This window comes from Podarcis gaigeae (assembly GCF_964106915.1).
Source record: "Podarcis gaigeae genome assembly, chromosome: 13".
Classification (NCBI taxonomy): Eukaryota; Metazoa; Chordata; class Lepidosauria; order Squamata; family Lacertidae; genus Podarcis; species Podarcis gaigeae.
This window is the reverse complement of record NC_139689.1, coordinates 10,443,404-10,461,596: the sequence shown is the minus strand read 5'-3', so window position 1 is coordinate 10,461,596 and position 18,193 is coordinate 10,443,404. Positions and strand designations below refer to the sequence as shown.

At 46.1% G+C, this 18,193-nt stretch overlaps 2 long non-coding RNA genes across 2 annotated transcripts; both read left to right on the top strand.

The window, feature by feature from the left end:
• Window positions 1–7,102: 7,102 nt before the first annotated feature.
• On the top strand, window positions 7,103–12,102 carry LOC310829097. Its single transcript, XR_014557131.1, has 2 exons — window positions 7,103–7,818; window positions 11,798–12,102. It is a non-coding gene; the product is annotated as an uncharacterized lncRNA (long non-coding RNA).
• A 1,097-nt stretch (window positions 12,103–13,199) lies between these two features.
• LOC310829095 lies at window positions 13,200–16,147 on the top strand. Its single transcript, XR_014557124.1, has 2 exons — window positions 13,200–13,504; window positions 15,727–16,147. It is a non-coding gene; the product is annotated as an uncharacterized lncRNA (long non-coding RNA).
• Window positions 16,148–18,193: the final 2,046 nt, after the last annotated feature.

Below are 18,193 nucleotides of genomic sequence, written 5' to 3'. Positions count from 1 at the left end.
TGGAGGAGCGGAGACGCGAACCCGGTTCACCAGATTACGAGTCCACCGCTCTTAACCACTACACCACACTGGCTCTCTGGAAATGAGCCATTTCCCTCATGGACTGCATGCCTGTGGTGGGCGGGGCTTTAGGCAAAAGGGGGAGGGGCAAAGGATGCGACACTTAGGATTGTGGAGCAGGCTTGCATCCCAGCCTTGCAAAATTTGGAGGTTTATAAAAGTACATCCTGAAATGGACTGCTCAGTCAGTAGAGCGTGAGATTCTTAATCTCGGGGTTGTGGGTTCGAGCCCCATATCGGGTGGAAGATTCCTGCATTGCAGGGGGTTGGTCCCTTCCAATTTTATGATTGTATGATCCAGACACATTTTTCTACGCAGGCAGGCCAGAGGCATTATTGAAGTCAAGTACAGACTTCAGCCAAGAAGAAGCATTTGAAGCTGAAGAGCAGGGCTGGTGAGAGGGGGTGTCCTAGGCAGTGGCGTAGCGTGGGTTGTCAGCACCCGGGGTGTAGTAATGCTCGTCCCCAACCTCTTGCCCCTCCCTTCTCCTGTCTCTGCTCTCCGGCCAGACCAGGACGCCCAGGACAGGGTTGGCGGACGAACATACGTTTTTGCAAAACAGAACAAACAAAACCCGGTAGGGCTGCCACCACTCCCTCTGATCCAGGGGATCCAGAATCACAACCCAGGGAGAAGGCCGTGACCCATTAGCCTGGCTGTCCCCTTCTCTACAAGCTGTATCCACAGACTTGCAGGCAGAAATTCTACGGTATAGCGTAACCAAGCGTAAGGCTAGGACTTAGCTATTCCCTTTTGGAAAGGCACACAACTAAAACAGTTTCATCTTTAAAATGTTTATTTTAAAATAACATAAGAAACATGCTAAAATAGCAGGCACATCTTTTAGAACGTTACAGGTAAGAAAACAACAAAGCTACGTAGACTAACTAAGATTACATACTTACAACTCTAACACAAAGATAGGATAGTTGTTGTTCTTTAAGCCCCTGCAAGTAGAAGACGATCGAAGATCTCCATTTCAAAAGATGAATAGCGGCCTATTAAGCTGGAACCATAGAGCCGGGCATCTTTGCGATTTGCAGGGCAAAGGCAGAGAGGCAAAGAGCAGAGGATTCTCTGATCTTTTATTTCCAATTCGCAACCTGCGTCGTAACTTTCAAGCCAATCATAAACTCAAATTATTTTTTGAATGCACCAATGATCGGCTTGCTAGTCTATCAATTTACCTCTTGACAGCTGGGCCAATTTGGAATTCAAACTTTTAAATCAAAGGGTTTCCTCCCTTCCGCCAGAGACACATTCCCAGGCAATTCAAGGGCAGATAACAACACTGGGAGGGGGGATGTTTACATCATTGAACTCAGGTGTTAGATCCTTCATTAATCAAGATATCCTGGGTTCTAATAAACCTTTCAGCTGAGGAGTCAGTTGTCTAGAATTTTAAAGATACACAATTCCTTTCCCAGGGTCCTTGTGGCTGATGAAACTCCCACAAGGCCTCACTCTCTTTTGCTTGGCCAAAGAATAATTTTCTAAATATTCCTACTTTACTACACGGGGCAAGGCAAGTAATTTGCGCCCTCTAACCCGTGGATTTACGCCCCCTAACCCTAACCCCCAGATGTTACACCCGGTGCGGCCGGCCCTCCCTGCACCCCCCACGCTACGCCACTGGTCCTGGGCACAGAGTCCTGAGAGTTTGATAGAAGGAGCAGGTTCGTAGCTTGGGGATCCTCCTGGATCCTTGGCTGTTTGCTCGAGGCTCAGGTGGCCCTGTGTGCCTTTCATCAGCTTCAGCTGGTGGCCCAGCTACGCCCCTATCTGGACAGGAATAGCCTAACTACTGTTGTCTGCACTGGTAACTTCAAGGTTCAATGTGTTATACATAAAGTTGCCTCTGAAGAGGCTTCAGAAACTTCAGCTGGTGCAGAATTCAGTGGCCAGGTTGCTCACCAGAGCAAGATGGTTTGAGCATATTACACCGATCCTGGTCCAACTGCACTAGAGACCAGTTAGTTTCGGGGCCCATTTCAAAGTGCTGGTTTTGACCTATAAAGCCTTAAATGGCTCAGGACTGCAATACCTCAAGGACTGCCTCTTCCCATATGAACCTACCTGGACCCTGAGATCATCTTCCAAGGCCCTCATTCGTGTGCCTCCTCCTTGAGAGGTCCGGAGGGTGGCAACATGAGAACGGGGCCTTCTCTGCAGTGACTCCCCATTTGTGGAATGCTCTCCCCAGGGAAGTTCACCTGGCACCTTTATTATACAGCTTTAGGCGTCACGACAAAACGTTCCTTTTTAACCAGGCCTTTGGTTGATCTTACTGACATCCAACACCCTTTTAGAATGTGGCTTGAGGGGGGGTGTATTGGGTTATTGCTTTTGGTTTGATTTTATATGTTGTAGTCTTGTTGTGAACCACTCTGAGACCTCCAGGTATAGGGCACTTTATAAGTTGAATTATTATTATTATTATTATTATTATTAATAATAATAATAATAATAATAATAATAATAGGGATGTGGGTGGTGCTGTGGTCTAAACCACAGAGCCTAGGCTTGCCGATCAGAAGCTTGGCAGTTTGAATCCCCGCGATGGGGTGAGCTCCCGTTGCTGGGTCCCTGTTCCTGTTAACCTAGCAGTTCAAAAGCACAAAGTGCAAGTAGATAAATAGGTACCACTTCAGCGGGAAGGTAAACGGTGTTTCTGTGCGCTGCTCTGGTTCGCCAGAAGTGGCTTAGTCATGCTGCCCACATGACCATAAAGCTGTACGCCGGCTCCCTCAGCCAATAAAGCGAGATGAGTGCCGCAACACCAGAGTCGTCTGCAACTGGACATAACGATCAGGGGTCCCTTTACATAATAATAATAATAATAATAATAATAATAATAATAATAATAATAATAATAATTTAATAAAGAAGTCTAGAGTTTGAACCCCCCTGTGTACAGGCACCAGTAAGTCGCATCACATTGGAAGAGACTGACATGGGTTCAGGTAAGAAACATTAAATGCTTGACAATGGGTGGGTTATGATCAGTTGCAAATTGACTTGGGCACTGCTCAGTGAACAGGGAGAGGAAGGGATCTGCAGTCAAAAGACACAGGAAAAGCAGCATTCAATGCATATTTGAGTTTAAAATGTGAACATAGCCTGAGAAACTTAAGCACCACCTGAAAGTACAGAGGAGTAAAGCTGAACTCTGCTGCCATCTGGTGGACTTCAATAAGCAACGTCTGAGACCGCTTATTTCTGTTAAATGTGATTTGGGGGGGGGGGGGGAGGAGGTGGAATACTTATGGTTTCTCAACACCTAGAATCATAGAATCCTAGAGTTGGAAGAGACCACAAGGGCCATCGCGTCCAACCCCCTGCCAAGCAGGAAACACCATCAGAGCACTCCTGACATATGGTTGTCAAGCCTCTGCTTAAAGACCTCCAAAGAAGGAGACTCCACCAGACACCTTGGCAGCAAATTCCACTGTCAAACAGCTCATACTGTCAGGAAGTTCTTCCTAATGCTTAGGTGGAATCTTCTTTCTTGTAGTTTGGATCCATTGCTCCGTGTCCGCTTCTCTGGAGCAGCAGAAAACAACCTTTCTCCCTCCTCTATGTGACATCCTTTTATATATTTGAACATGGCTATCATATCACCCCTTAACCACATCTTCTCCAGGCTAAATATGCCCAGCTCCCTTAGCCGTTCCTCATAAGGCATCGTTTCCAGGCCTTTGACCATTTTGGTTGCCCTCCTCTGGACACATTCCAATTTGTCAGTGTCCTTCTTGAACTGTGGTGCCCAGAACTGGGCACAGTACTCCAGGTGAGGTCTGACCAGAGCAGAATACAGTGGCACTATTACTTCCCTTGAGCTAGATGCTATACTCCTATTGATGCAGCCCAGAATTGCATTGGCTTTTTTAGCTGCCGCGTCACACTGTTGGCTCATGTCAAGTTTGTGGTCAACCAAGACTCCTAGATCCTTTTCACATGTACTGCTCTCAAGCCAGGTGTCACCCATCTTGTATTTGTGCCTCTCATTTTTTTTGCCCAAGTGCAATACTTTACATTTCTCCCTGTTAAAATTCATCTTGTTTGTTTGGGCCCAGTTCTCTAATCTGTCAAGGTCATTTTGAAGTGTGATCCTGTCCTCTGGGGTGTTAGCCACCCCTCCCAGTTTGGTGTCATCTGCAAATTTGATCAGGATGCCCTTGAGTCCATCATCCAAGTCGTTGATAACGATGTTGAATAAGACCGGGCCCAAGACAGAACCCTGTGGCACCCCACTAGTCACTCTTCTCCAGGATGAAGAGGAACCATTGATGAGCACCCTTTGGGTTCGGTCAGTCAGCCAGTTACAAATCCACTGAGTGGTAGCATAGTCAAGACCGCATTTTACCAGCTTCTTTACAAGAATATCATGGGACACCTTGTCAAATGCCTTGCTGAAATCAAGGTAGGCTACATCCACTGCGTTCCCTTCATCTACCAGGCTTGTAATTCTGTCAAAAAACGAGATCAGGTTAGTCTGACATGACTTATTTTTCAGAAATCCATGCTGACTATTGGTGATCACAGCATTCCTTTCTAGGTGCTCACAGACTGTTTGCTTAATGATCTGCTCCAGAATCTTCCCTGGTATTGATGTCAGACTGACTGGGCGGTAATTATTTGGGTCCTCTCTTTTCCCCTTTTTGAAAATAGGGACAACATTTGCCCTCTTCCAGTCTGCCGGGACTTCGCCTGTTCTCCAGGAATTCTCAAAGATGACTGCCAGTGGTTCTGAGATCACATCTGCCAGTTCTTTTAATACTCTTGGATGCAGTTCATCTGAAGACTTGAATACATCTAAACTAGCCAAGTATTCTTGTACTATCTCCTTAGTTATTCTGGGCTGTGTTTCCTCTGCTGAATCATTTGCTCCAAATTCTTCAGGTCGGGCATTGTTTTCTTTATCGGAGAAGACTGAGGCAAAGAAGGCATTGAGGAGTTCAGCCCTTTCTGTATCCCCTGTTTGCATTTCACCATCTTCTCCTCTGAGTGACCCCACTGTTTCTTTGTTCTTCCTTTTGCTACGAACATACCCATAAAAGCCTTTTTTGTTGCTTTTAACCTCTCTAGCAAGCCTGAGTTCATTCTGTGCTTTAGCTTTTCTGACTTTGTGTCTACACGTGCTGGCTATTTGTTTGAATTCCTCTTTGGTGGTTTCCCCCCTTTTCCATTTTTTGTACACATCCTTTTTTAATATTAGTTAAAAGTTCTTTAGATAGCCACCCTGGCTTCTTTAGGCACCTTCCATGTTTCCGTCTCATTGGTATTGCCTGAAGTTGTGCTTTTACTATCTCCCTCTTAACAAACTCCCAGCCATCATGAACTCCCTTTCCTTTTAGTATTACTGTCCATGGGATCTCACCCAGAACTTCCCTAAGTTTTATGAAGTCGGCTTTCTTAAAGTCAAGAAATTGAGTCCTAGTATGCTTGGCTACTCCTTTCCGCTGTATAGTAAACTTCAGAAGAGCATGATCCTCCTCCTCCCTCTGCAGGCAGGCGACAAAATTGCAATGCAGGTTGCTGCTGCTGCTGCTGCTGCTGCTGCTTCTTTCACCTTTTATTCTTCCCATTACAGATCCTCTGCTGCCATCCAGCGGCCATCTTGTGGACACACAACTTTCGTTTCTTCCACGTTTCCTCTGGAGTGGCAATAACATTTAGCCTTGTTTGGTTGTGCGTTTATATTCCTCCACAGACTTCAAGGGGTATACCTGGCTCTCCCCCTCATTTTGTCATCACAATGCAGTGGTACCTCGGGTTAATAACTTAATTTGTTCTGGAGGTCCGTTCTTAACCTGAAACTGTTCTTAACCTGAAGCACCACTTTAGCTAATGGGGCCTCCCACTGTTGCCGCGCCGCCAGTGCGTCATTTCTGTTCTCATCCTGAAGCAAAGTTCTTAACCCGAGGTACTATTTCTGAGTTAGCGCCGGCGTCAGTAACCTGAAGCGTCTTTAACCTGAAGCGTCTGTAACCCGAGGTACCACAGTAACCCTGTAGGTTAGGCAGTGAGAGAGTGACTGGCTCAAGGTGAGCTTCATGGCTGAGTGAGGATTTGAACTCAGAACTCCGAGGCCCAAGCACTCTTAGCCACTAAAGTAGCCACTGCAGCCGTTTCTTTGAGGCAATGAAGAATAGAGGAAGGCTTCTTCATACTCACTTCTCCATAACTGTTCATTTGCATATCCAGGGCCAGGGAATTTCTTTAAATTAGACATCCTACCCCTGCCCCCCTCATTGTCTCTTTTTTCTCTTGGACCCTTTTAGGTTGAAGGACAAAATGGCAAAACATTTAAGTTTATGTTCCTGCAACAATTATGACCTTGATGCTTAAAGGACCAAAACAAAACAAAACAAAACAAAACAAAACAAAACACATAAGCAAGAAAATGAACTTGAAGATGACCTAAAAATCATTCAAAGCCCCACCTCAAAATTAACTTAATTTATATTACTTTCACCCAGCCATTATGGTCACTATTGTCTGGCATAGCTTGGAGATTTTTGAGTTAATGCATTTAAATTTGTTAAACCAAACCAGTTCATTCCAACCACTAGATCTATCAGTCAGCAGAATATTGACCGAAGAGCAAACGATCAGTTCTGTTGCGGATCCTCCCCGCCCCCCCCCCATGTTCTTTTGGAAATCCTGGTTTTTTGGGTAAGGGATAGATATTAGGGCTGTGCACCAAATTTGGCTGAATCCTAACCCCTGATCAGAATCAAGCTGATCCAGAGGGATCTGCACTTCAGCTGATTTGGGTGGTGATAAAAAAAAAGGTAAAGGAAAAGGACCACTGGACAGTTAAGACCAGTCAAAGGCGACTATGGGGTTGTGGCGCTCATCTCGCTTTCAGGCGAGGGAGCTGGTGTTTTTCCACGGACAGCTTTCCGGGTCATGTGGCCAGCAGGACTAAACCGCTTCTGGCACAATGGGACACCGTGATGGAAACCAGAGCACACGAAAATGCCATTTACCTTCTTGCCGCAGTGGTACCTTTTTATCTACTTGCATTGGCATGCTTTCGAACTGCTAGGTTGGCAGGAGCTGGAACAGAGCAACAGGAGCTCACCCACTCACAGGGATTTGAACTACCAACATTCTGATCAGCAAGCCCAAGAGGCTCAGTGGTTTAGACCACAGCGCCACCTGCGTCCCACTTGGGTGGACTTAGCCCCAGACTGCCCTAGGTTGGGTCGAGTCACCTGCAGGAATCTGGGCCCTGCCACAAGGTGAGGCAGCAGTCAGGACGGAGAGGCAGGCTGCCCCAGCAGGATTAAACCCTCCTGCTCACAGTGTGGTTGAGAGGACGGGAACAGAACACAGTGTCTCCTTGCTTCCCTTCCCAAATGTATCTTTAGTTCAAATTAAACATGAACCCCATCCTTGAATTGTTATGGGGGCAGATCCAGATCAGATATGATTTCCCTTGGGTTGTGGCCCTGTTCACAACCCTTACAGATATTGCAGAGATAGTGTGCATGGTTCCTCTGTGATTTCACCTTTGCATTGTGAGGTCAGGCGGGGTCTTGAAGCCACCAGAGCTGCACGGGAAGGACTCCTTTCATTCCACATAGCAAAAGCCACGGCAGAGCCTCCGTCCCAACCAGCACCCTGGGGGGCTGATGGGGAGTGTTCCTTCCCAAGTTGGGCTCAGCCAGGCAACATCCAGCAGCCCAAGAAGACCAGAGAAACAGCTGGACCTGTTTGACTGTTGTTGGCCAAGGATTTGTTGTGCTGTGAGTATGGGGGAAGTGAAGGAGGAAGACAGGGAAGGCAACGTGAGATTTGATGTTTTAACTAACATGCCATTGGAGGGACGCGGGTGGCGTTGTGGCCTAAACGGTTCCCGTTGTCTTAGGAAAGCAAACAATATCCTGCAGGATGCATCTCACCCGGGACACAGTCTGTTTGTACTACTGCCTTCTGGCAGGAGATACAGAAACATCAAGTCAAGGACAAATAGACTGAAAAATAGTTTCTATCCAAGAGCTGTGGCCTTCTTAAATGCAGTAACTCGATAGTGTGACCTGGGAATTTGATGGGTGTGGGTGTGGGTGTGGCTGGAATGTGGTTTGTTTGGTTGTTGTTGTTGTGTTGCTTTTGTTGTTTTTAAGGGATGGCATCCAATTTCGTTGCACTTGTGCAATGTTGCACTTGTGTAATGACAATAAAGAATCTATATCTATCTATCTATCTATCTATCTATCTATCTATCTATCTATCTATCTATCTATCTAAACCACTGTGCCTCTAGGGCTTGCTGATCAGAAGGTTGGTTCGAATCCCGACAACGGAGTGAGCTCCTGTTGCTCTGTCCCAGCTCCTGCAAACCTAGCAGTTCGAAAGCACACCAGTGCAAGTAGATAAATAGGTACCACTGTGATGGGAAGGTAGATGACGTTTCCGTGCACTCTGGTTTCCGTCACGATGTTCCGTTGCACCAGAAGTGGTTTAGTCATGCTGGCCACTTGACCTGGAAAGCTGTCTGTGGACAAACGCTGGCTCCTTCGGCCTGAAAGCGAGATGAGCGCTGCAACTCCATGGTCGCCTTTGAGTGGACTTAACCATCCAGAGGTCCTTTACCTTTTTACCTTTACCATTGGATGGGCATCTTCAGAAGATTCACTGCCACAAGCCACAGGGCATGGGTGGTTTTTCCTCACAGGAACCCAAGAAGCTGCCTTATGCTGACCACTGGTCTATCTAGCTCAGCCTTTCTCAACCTGTAGGTCCCCAGATGTTGTTGAACTACAACTCCCAACACCCCTAGCTAGCAAGGCCAGAGCTCAGGGATGATGGGAGTTGTAGTCCTCCAACATCTGGGGACCCACAGGTTGAGAACCATTGATCTAGCTCATTGCTCTTCAACCTTGAGTCCCCGGATATTGCTGGACTGCAACTCTGATCCCCAGAAAGCTTATCCAACGGTCGGGGATGATAGGAGTTATATTCCAACAACTTATGGAGATCCAAGTTTGAAGATGGCTGATGTTGACTGGCAGGGTCACTTCTGAGTTTTCGACAAAGGTCTCTCCCAGCCCTGCTTGGAAATGTTGGCGATTGAACCTGGGACCTTTGATATGCAAGGCAGATGCTCTACCATTGAGCTATGGCCCCAACAGTAGCTTTCTATGTGAATATTATAATGCTCAGTCAATGTAACATTAAACTTTGCTTGTTGGTGCAGCCAATCTCATTCAAGGAATTATTTCTACTCCCCAACCAATATCGATTCAGAGTTAATGCCTGTCATGGTGCCATCAGGCAAGGGATGTCCAGAGTCAGGAATTACCCAATTTTCTGATGTATAAGACGATGCTTTTTGCTAAAAAATATGAGGCAAAAACTGAGTGTCGTTTTATACACGGATAGTGAAGGCAGAGGGGGACATGCGATTAATGGCAGCAGCAAGCAGGAGAATGGCAGCGGTGATTGGGCGGATGATTGGCGGCTGTGGCGAGGCAGGCAGACGATTGGCAGCTGCGGCAAGTGGGCGGGTGGGCTGTTGGTGGCAGCGAGCGGGCAGACAATTGGCGGCTGCGGCGAAGTGCGTGATCGGCAGAGGCTGTGGCAAGGGGTCAGCAGTGGTGGGCAGGCGGGTGAGCGATTGGCGGAAGTGACCTCCTCCACTCCCCCCAAAAACGAAAGAATTTCTTAATTTTGGGTTTAAAAAATAGGGGTCATCTTATACATGAAGGCGTCTTGTACACAGAAAAATACACTAACTCTTTATTATCAAAAGTACTTGCTTTTGATAGGGGTGCTAACTCCAGGGGGGGCTTGGGGGCACCCATACAAAAAATTCTGTGGGTGCCCAGCCTCTTGCCACCAACACCCCGCCACATGCTGGCTGTCGCTGCTGGATTGGATTAGCAAGATAAGCACATGCTTAGGGAATCCTGGGAAGAGGGGCACCACAGAAATTTTCCATTGCTGGATTTTTAACATCAATAGTCACAAATTGCTCAGTGGAACCGGGCAACTGCATTGCAGGGAGTTAGACGAGATGACCCTGGGGGCATAGCTGTCAACGTTTCCCTTTTTTAAAGGGAAATTCCCTTATTCCGAATAGGATTCCTCGCAAGAAAAGAGAAAAGTTGACAGCTATGCCTGGGGGGAATCTCCCAGTGCTACGGGTCTATTGTTCTGTGATGATTCTGTGCTGCCCCCTGCTGGTGGGAGGGCACCTTTGTGCCTGCTGTTGAGGATCTTCTGGATCACACTGGACTGTGCCCTTTCTGAGGACTGGGAAGGGGACAGATTTCCCATCCCCCCCCCATATCACACTGGCAGCTGCCACGTCCATGGGAGGGGGTAGACCGGCCTCCACCCCAGCCTGTCTTTCTATTTCAGGCCAAAGGACCCCGTTCCATTGCCCTTTATTTATTTATTTTGATGATGACGTTGTTGTTGTTTGTTGTTTATTGCTATTTGCCTCCAAAGCAGCTCCAGCTCCATGTTGTGTGCTGTGCTGGCTGGAGGGCAGGGTGGAGCAAATTGCTCAGTGGAGCTATTTGTTTTCTCATTTGAAATATACAGCGGAATCTCGGTTTTCGATCGTCTCAGAAGTCGAACGTTTCGGCTTTCGAACGCCGGAAACCTGGAAATAACTGCTTTGGTTTTTGAACATTTCGGAAGTCGAACGGTCTTCCGGGAAAACCAAGGTTCCACTGCATTAAAACAGAAGAACTATGCAACGAGGCAGGCTGAATTCTTTATCTTTCCTAAGTATAGAAGCAGATGTGTTATGTAAGTTTTGTTTTGAAGATATGATACAATACGATAATCTTTATTGTCATTGTCCCATACAGAACAACGAAATTGACAATCTACATCAGACATTCAGAAACCAACAAGCCTCCTATCCCAGCTATCCCAGCCTGGTTAGCCCCCTAAAAACTCTGATACCCCATAATTAAATACAATATACTCCCATAGAGACTACCTTACACTGTGTTTAAAACCAAAATCGCATTTGAATAGAAACTGTTTCTCAGGTGGCTAGTCCTAGTCTTTATAACCCTGTACCCTGAAGATCAAGGGACGCGGGTGGTGCTGTGGGTTAAACCACAGAGCCTAGGACTTGCCGATTAGAAGGTCGGCGGTTCAAATCCCCACGACAGGGTGAGCTCCCGTTGCTCGGTCCCTGCTCCTGCCAACCTAGCAGTTCGAAAGCACGTCAAAGTGCAAGTAGATAAATAGGTACTGCTCCGGCGGGAAGGTAAACGGCGTTTCCGTGCGCTGCTCTGGTTTGCCAGAGGTGGCTTAGTTATGCTGGCCACATGACCCGGAAGCTGTACACCGGCTCCCTCGGCCAATAAAGCAAGATGAGCGCCACAACCCCAGAGTCGCCTACGACTGGACCTAATGGTCAGGGATCCCTTTACCCTTTACCTTTTTTATCCTGAAGATCTGATCAAAGACTGTGCAATTAGACAACGTAGGGTGGGAAATTAAAATATGAATAAAGTAGACGTATACAAAAAAACCCACCACATTATTTTCCATTCTACCATAGTTTTCATTTCATTTCAAAAAATAAAGTTATTTTACGGTTTATTACTGTTTATGTTTTGAATTAGATATATACGGGGGCACCCAAATCCTTCAAGTGCTTAAGGCCTCTAAAGGTCTTAATTTGCCCCTGGTTAGCCCTGTCACAGATGGTAAGAAATGAAAGCTTAACCCTGTTGCGTAACCAACTCTGTGTTACAGGGGCAAGTCAGAGGCTGGAAGGAGAATTTCCGCTATCGGAACCTGCGACTTTCCAGTGCCACGCTCCGTAGGCTGGAGACGGCTCTTTTGGAGCTGACGTCTCAGGATTTCAAGAATTCCTACGAATGGGAGAAGTTCCAGCTCTGGCTGCAGGAGGTGATGTATGCAGAGTGGTGGCTGGATCAAGCAGCCCGTGAGATCAAGCGCCGATGGAAAAACCTGACAATGTTCTGAGGGGCCATAGGGGGGGAATTTTGAAGGGGTAAATTGTGCGTTTTGCTGGACAATAAAGATCTGAGAGCTAAGTCTTCGTTCCAGGCCATTTAGATTACATTGTTGGTCGGTAAGAAGGGAGCTCCCCCGCCATACATTTTGTGGTGTTGTGTTTTCAAACCAAAGGTGGGGATCAAGGGTCGCAAACATTTTGAGGGGCCACATGCAGTAGTCAGAAAGGCCAGGAGCAAAATGGGGCAAACTTTGCACAGTAGACTAGTTTCTACACATAACTTGCCCTCCCTATGCTCCTTCCAGACAAGCAAGAGCTATTTTCAGAGTTCGACAATGCATTCCAGCCAGGCCAAAAACACTCAAGAAGAGTGAGGGGTTTGAGTCCTGAGGGCCAACGGTCTAGTTTCTCTTGTACAGACTCTGGTAAACTCTAGGTTTACCCAAGTAGGACCAATTCAGCCAGCTAGCCTTGGGGATTATCTAATGCTTATTTCCCCTAAATTGATTTCTGAATTTTGAATTTTATTGTTATTCATCTTTTTATACTGTATCTTATGCTGCTTTGTTGTTAGCCACCCTGAGCCTGGTTTTTGAACTGGCAAGGGCGGGGTATAAATAAAAAGTGGTTGTTGTTAGGTTAGATTGTGGAAATGTGTTATACGAGGGGCTGCCTTTGAAGACAATTTGGAAATGTCCCCTCAGACTTCCATGACATAGGTCATGCCCTAAAAGCAAGGATAGGGAATGTCTGTCCCTGATGACCTATCTATTTGGTCTTTAGAGTTCTCCCAAGGATGGATCTCTCACTGCCCCCAAGTGGAGTATCCCCTGGCTGGATTGTGGCCTTGAACTTTGCTTGCCTGGATGAATTTCCAGTTGAGATCCCTGCATTGCAGGGAGTTGGGGCTCGGTGACGTTCCAACTCTATGGTTCTATGAGGACAAAGAGAGATGCATTGAAACCAGCCTCCTAAACCAGAGTAACATTTGCATAATCACCCCACCCACTTTTGCCTCTGGCCCTGCCTGCCATTGGCGTGTGGCCCTTGGAGGGTGGCGGCCCTCAGGCAGTAAACAGTTCCCCACTCCTGCTTTTCAGACAAAATAAAAATAAGGATTGTGTTGGTCTGACAAGGGATGGATGGATTCCTCTTCATGCAGACAGCCAAAATTGCACAGCTCCCGAAGAGGTTGGAGTCAAGGCCATAGGTCTCAATATCTCCTTGGCAGCCACCAGCTGAGGTCACAATGGCTCCATCCCCACCACAGCCCTCAGCCCCAGTGGTGGTGGCCACATAGGGGAAAGCCGGAGAAAGGGGAGAAGGGCATCTCCCAGCAAGAGGGGGGTGAGCCCCCTGGAATGGGGAACTGGGCCTCCGGAAGGAAGCTGGAGGCAACAGGCGATGAAGAACCTAAGTCGGAGAAACCAGACAAGGGAAGTCAGGGGTTGATGAAGTTCTTTCGGAGAGGCCAATGGGCAGTAAGTATTGGGGTATGGAAGTGGCATTGCAGGGCCACTGGGTCTCAAGAGCCTTCTTTGTGTGTCTCCTCCTTGAGAGGTCTGGAGGGTAGAAACACTAGAACGGGGCCTTCTCTGCAGTGGCTCCCTGTCTGTGGGATTCTCTCCCCAGAGAAGTTCGCCTTCATTATACACCTGTAGGCAACAGGTAAAAACGTATCTTTTTAACCAGGCCTTTGTTTGATCTAATTGACATCCTATGCCCTATTTAAATGTGGTGGGGTGTTTTTTTTTGGGGGGGGGGTGTTATTGAGTTGTTGTTTCTCTTTTGATTATATATTTTGTGGTTTTGTATTTTGATTTTGTTCTTTGCACCGCCCTGAGACCTTAAGGTTTAGGGCGGTATATAATTTCAATAATAATAAATAATAATAATAGCTTCTTAAGCCACATTCTCACCCTAGATCAAGCATGTCCAAATTCTGTTTTGGGGGCCCATCAGTCGGTTTAATCCGGCTCTTTTGGCAGTTTATTTCCTGTGGTAAAATCTTAAAAAAAAAACCTCAACAACTTCACTCCTTAAAAAAGCTCCCTCAGCCATGGGGGGGCAAGCAGGCATGCTTGACCAATGCATCTTGACCCCCCCTTTTCTGTGTGCCCCTGCAGAGCATTTCCTTTCAGAAGAAGGGCGAGTGCTGAGAAAAACCCCTTAATTCTGATTTCATTTTATTCTTTGCTAGATTTACAAAAAGGGGAAAAAAAACCACACACACACCAGTAAATTAATTTTAGAAAGGGGCAAGAAATTTGTGATTGCGGGAGATGCACAGTCGAACTTTGGTCTTCTTCACAGAAGTTATGAAGCAACAATACTAATGGTGAATTTAGTATTTTGCATTTTTAAAAAGACCTTTAAATGAAGATATTTAACAGAAAATGCATGAACATTAGAAGCATGAGAACATATCATTTATCGATAATTTTTGAAGCACATTTGTCAGGAGGACCCAAGTCAAGATTTTTCTTTTTCTTTTCTCTTGCTGGAATTTGTCTGCTTTGAGTTAAACTGAATATCACTAGCAATTTATTGTTAAAAAGAAGGTCAAAGTGCATTTATTGGGCTATACTGTGCACACATTTACATGAAGGTGACTCCCATTCATGTTGATTATTTCAAGTTAAAAACACCACTTGCTTAACACCCATTGCTTGCCTTAATGCTTGAAAAGTATATGTGTGTGTAAAATGGTTTCATTTCAAATTAGGCCAGACTCAATCTAGCATGTAGTTCATTCACCTTCCTTATAACAGCATAAGTGATTTTGTAACAAACTGAAATGATTGCAATTACACTTTTCAATCAAGACCATGAAAAGAAGAGAAATCACTATGAAACAGTATACCTGAAGAAGGAGTGTCTCCACCACCATGATTTGGCCTGGACACAAAGGTCCTCCTCTGAGGGTCTTCTGCTAGTTCCCTCACTGTGAGAAGTGAAGTTACAGGGAACCATGCAGAGGGCCTTCTCGGCAGTGGCACCCTTCAGATGTCAAGGAGTTAAGAACCATACAACTTTAGAATGCACCTGAAGGCAGCCCTGTATCGGGAAGTTTTTAACATTTGACATTTTATTATTTTATATATTTTGCTGGAAGCTGCCCAGAGTGGCTTGCGAAACCCAGATGAGTGGGGTATTATTATTATTATTATTATTATTATTATTATTATTATTATTATTTATTATCAACAAAGTCAGACCCATCCATGAATGTGGCCTGGCATTAGGCATGTCATACTTTCAAAACCTTTCTTGATATGACCATTATGTATGCATGGATAAGTGTCATTATACAGTTTAGCCACTGGATGGCGCTGAACATGGCCCCCATTTGCCTATTTCCATTTAATCACCAGGATTTCAATTCCAAAGGGAAACAAGGATGTCAGATACAGTGGATCCTCCAGATACGAATTAAATTCGTTCCGGGGGTTCGTCCTTAAGCTGAAAAGTCCGTAACTGGAGGCGCCCCTTCTGCGCACGCGTGTGGTGCGATAGAGTGCTTCTGTGCATGCGTGCATGGTGAAACCCGGAAGTATACACTTCTGGGTTTGCCGCGTTCGCAACCCACAAGTCACGTATCCAGAGCGGTCCACTGTACCTTGCAATTTGCTATTGTTCTTGATTGTCTCTCCCTACTCCGCCTAAAAAAGGGAGGCATTTCACCTCAAACTTTTTGTTCCAGCCCAAAGAAATATCGCTTGCCCCTAGTGAGATATTCTACCAAGACCTGGACCCCATTCGAAAGGAGATGCTGTCTTCCTGGGGACGTAGAGGTGCCCGTCTCCGCCGGGCGGCTCAGAGATCTTGTCCTCCACTGTCCTCTTTAACGTTGTGGGTGGCCGGAGATGGGGGCGAGCGCGAAGAGAACTACAGGTATCACCGTTTGATGGGGAACCTCGTCTCTTCCATGGTGGCAGAAGAAGACTTGCCTCCCCCCACGTGGTATGAGGTCCCAAGAGATGCTGCTGTGGGTCCACCTCCCCCTCCTCCCCTCCGATACCTGGCTAATGGCATGATCATGGCAGAAGGCCATTCCTTGCCCCACGTCAACCTTGACCATGGCACCCAGAGGGGAGAATAAAATGAAACATCTGGTAGAAGCATCTCAAGGCGTGCCTTTGTGTCTCCTTATTCCAACCCTGGCTATGTCAGTTGTGAAAAACAGAAACACACACAGTGGTTACAAACACCTTGGGTTACAAACACTTTGGGTTACAGACTCCGCTAACCCAGAAGTAGTACCTCGGGTTAAGAATTTGACCTCAGGATGAGAACAGAAATCGTGCAGCGGCAGCAGGAAGCCCCATTAGCTAAAGTGGTACCTCAGGTTAAGAACAGTTTCAGGTTAAGAACGGACCTCCGGAACGAAGTAAGTTCTTAACCTGAGGGCCTTCTGGCAATTCCCTCATTGAGAGAAATGAGGTTACCAGGAACCAGGTAGAAGGCCTTCTTGGTGGTGGCGCCAGCCCCATGGAACACCGTCCCATCAGATGTCAAACAGATTAACAACGGACTTTTAGAAGACATTTGAATGCAGCCCTGCATTGGGAAGGTGTTAATGTTTGAGGTTTTACAATTTACTGGAAGTTGCCTAGAGTGGCTTGGGCAAACGGGTCAGATATGTGGCATCATCATCATCATCATCACCATCATCATCATCATATAGGAAGGCTTATTTGTTAGCTAGTGGTCTTAGCTGCTCAGCTAAGTATCCATCATCAACATCTTAAAATTGAGCCCCTTTTCTACCTCACCTGCTGATACGCCACTCATTCTAGGATGGACGAAAATAGGCCAAACGTTAGAGTTGACCTTCATTCCATGGACACCCAACCCTGGGTAAAACACAGTGAGGTGCACACAAATATATGCAATTGAATATACAGTGGTACCTCGGGGTAAGTACTTAATTCGTTCCAGAGGTCTGTTCTTAACCTGAAACTGTTCTTAACCTGAAGCACCACTTTAGCTAATGGGGCCTCCTGCTGCCGCCGGAGCATGATTTCTGTTCTTATCCTGAAGCAAAGTTCTTAACCCAAGGTAATATTTCTGGGTTAGCGGAGTCTGCAACCTGAAGCATATGTAACCCAAGGTACCACTGTATTTTGAATATATTTTTAATGAAAGTCAGGGCCAATGTGTTGAAGCAATACATGCCTAACTGCTGTGCATCACGGACAAGTCTACAAGCCCTCACTATATTAAGGGTGGCTTAGGGCAGTGGGTGCTTATTCTACTAGCAGTTTGTTGGCACATCAAGAAAGAAACATAAAAGAAATAGGATTATTTCATCAGTAGACGGTGGCAGGGGGAAGCAGGACCATGCTCAGGTGGGACTTTTAAAATCTGTGGAACCTCTTCTTTTTTCCTAAAATAAACTAAGGGGGACTGGGAGAAAAACAAACTCCTTCTAATTAAGGAGAGGATCACTTGTCCAGGGATATTCTTTGACCCAGGGGATCCCTTGCTCTTAATTAGGTCTATGAGCTGCTAGCTCCCAGTCCTGTTTTTTTGTTTAAAAGAAGTTCACCACAAAGTTTAATTGGGCAATTTCTTAAGGGAATGAGGATCTTAGACCAAAGTTTTGTAGCTCATTACTAATTATATTCTCAGGTGCAAAATCCAGCATAGTTCAATGGAACTTACTACTCTAGTGATTCCAAAAAGGTGGTACATTTCAACTGTAGATAGCATCACGTGGTCAAGCGGAGATTCTGAGCTGAATTTGAGCAACTTTGATTTCCTGGAGTCCAACACCATTTACCCCCATTTATAGTCTCAGTCCAGTATACCTGAAGGAGTGTCTCCACCCCCTTCGTTCAACCTGGCCACTGAGGTCCAGCTCTGAGGGCCTTCTGGCGGTTCCCTACCTGCGAGAAGTGAGGTTACAGGGGACCAGGCAGAGGGCCTTCTTGGTGGTGGTGCCCGCCCTGTGGAATACCCTTCCATCAGATGTCAAGGAAAGAAACAACTATCTGACTTTTAGAAGACATCTGAAGGCAGCCCTGTTTAGAGAAGTTTTTAACGTTTGATGTTTTATCGCTATTATTATTATTATTATTATTATTATTATTATTATTATTATTATTCTGTTGGGAGCCGCTCAGAGTGGCTGGGGAAACCCAGCCTGATGGGTGGGGTATGAATAA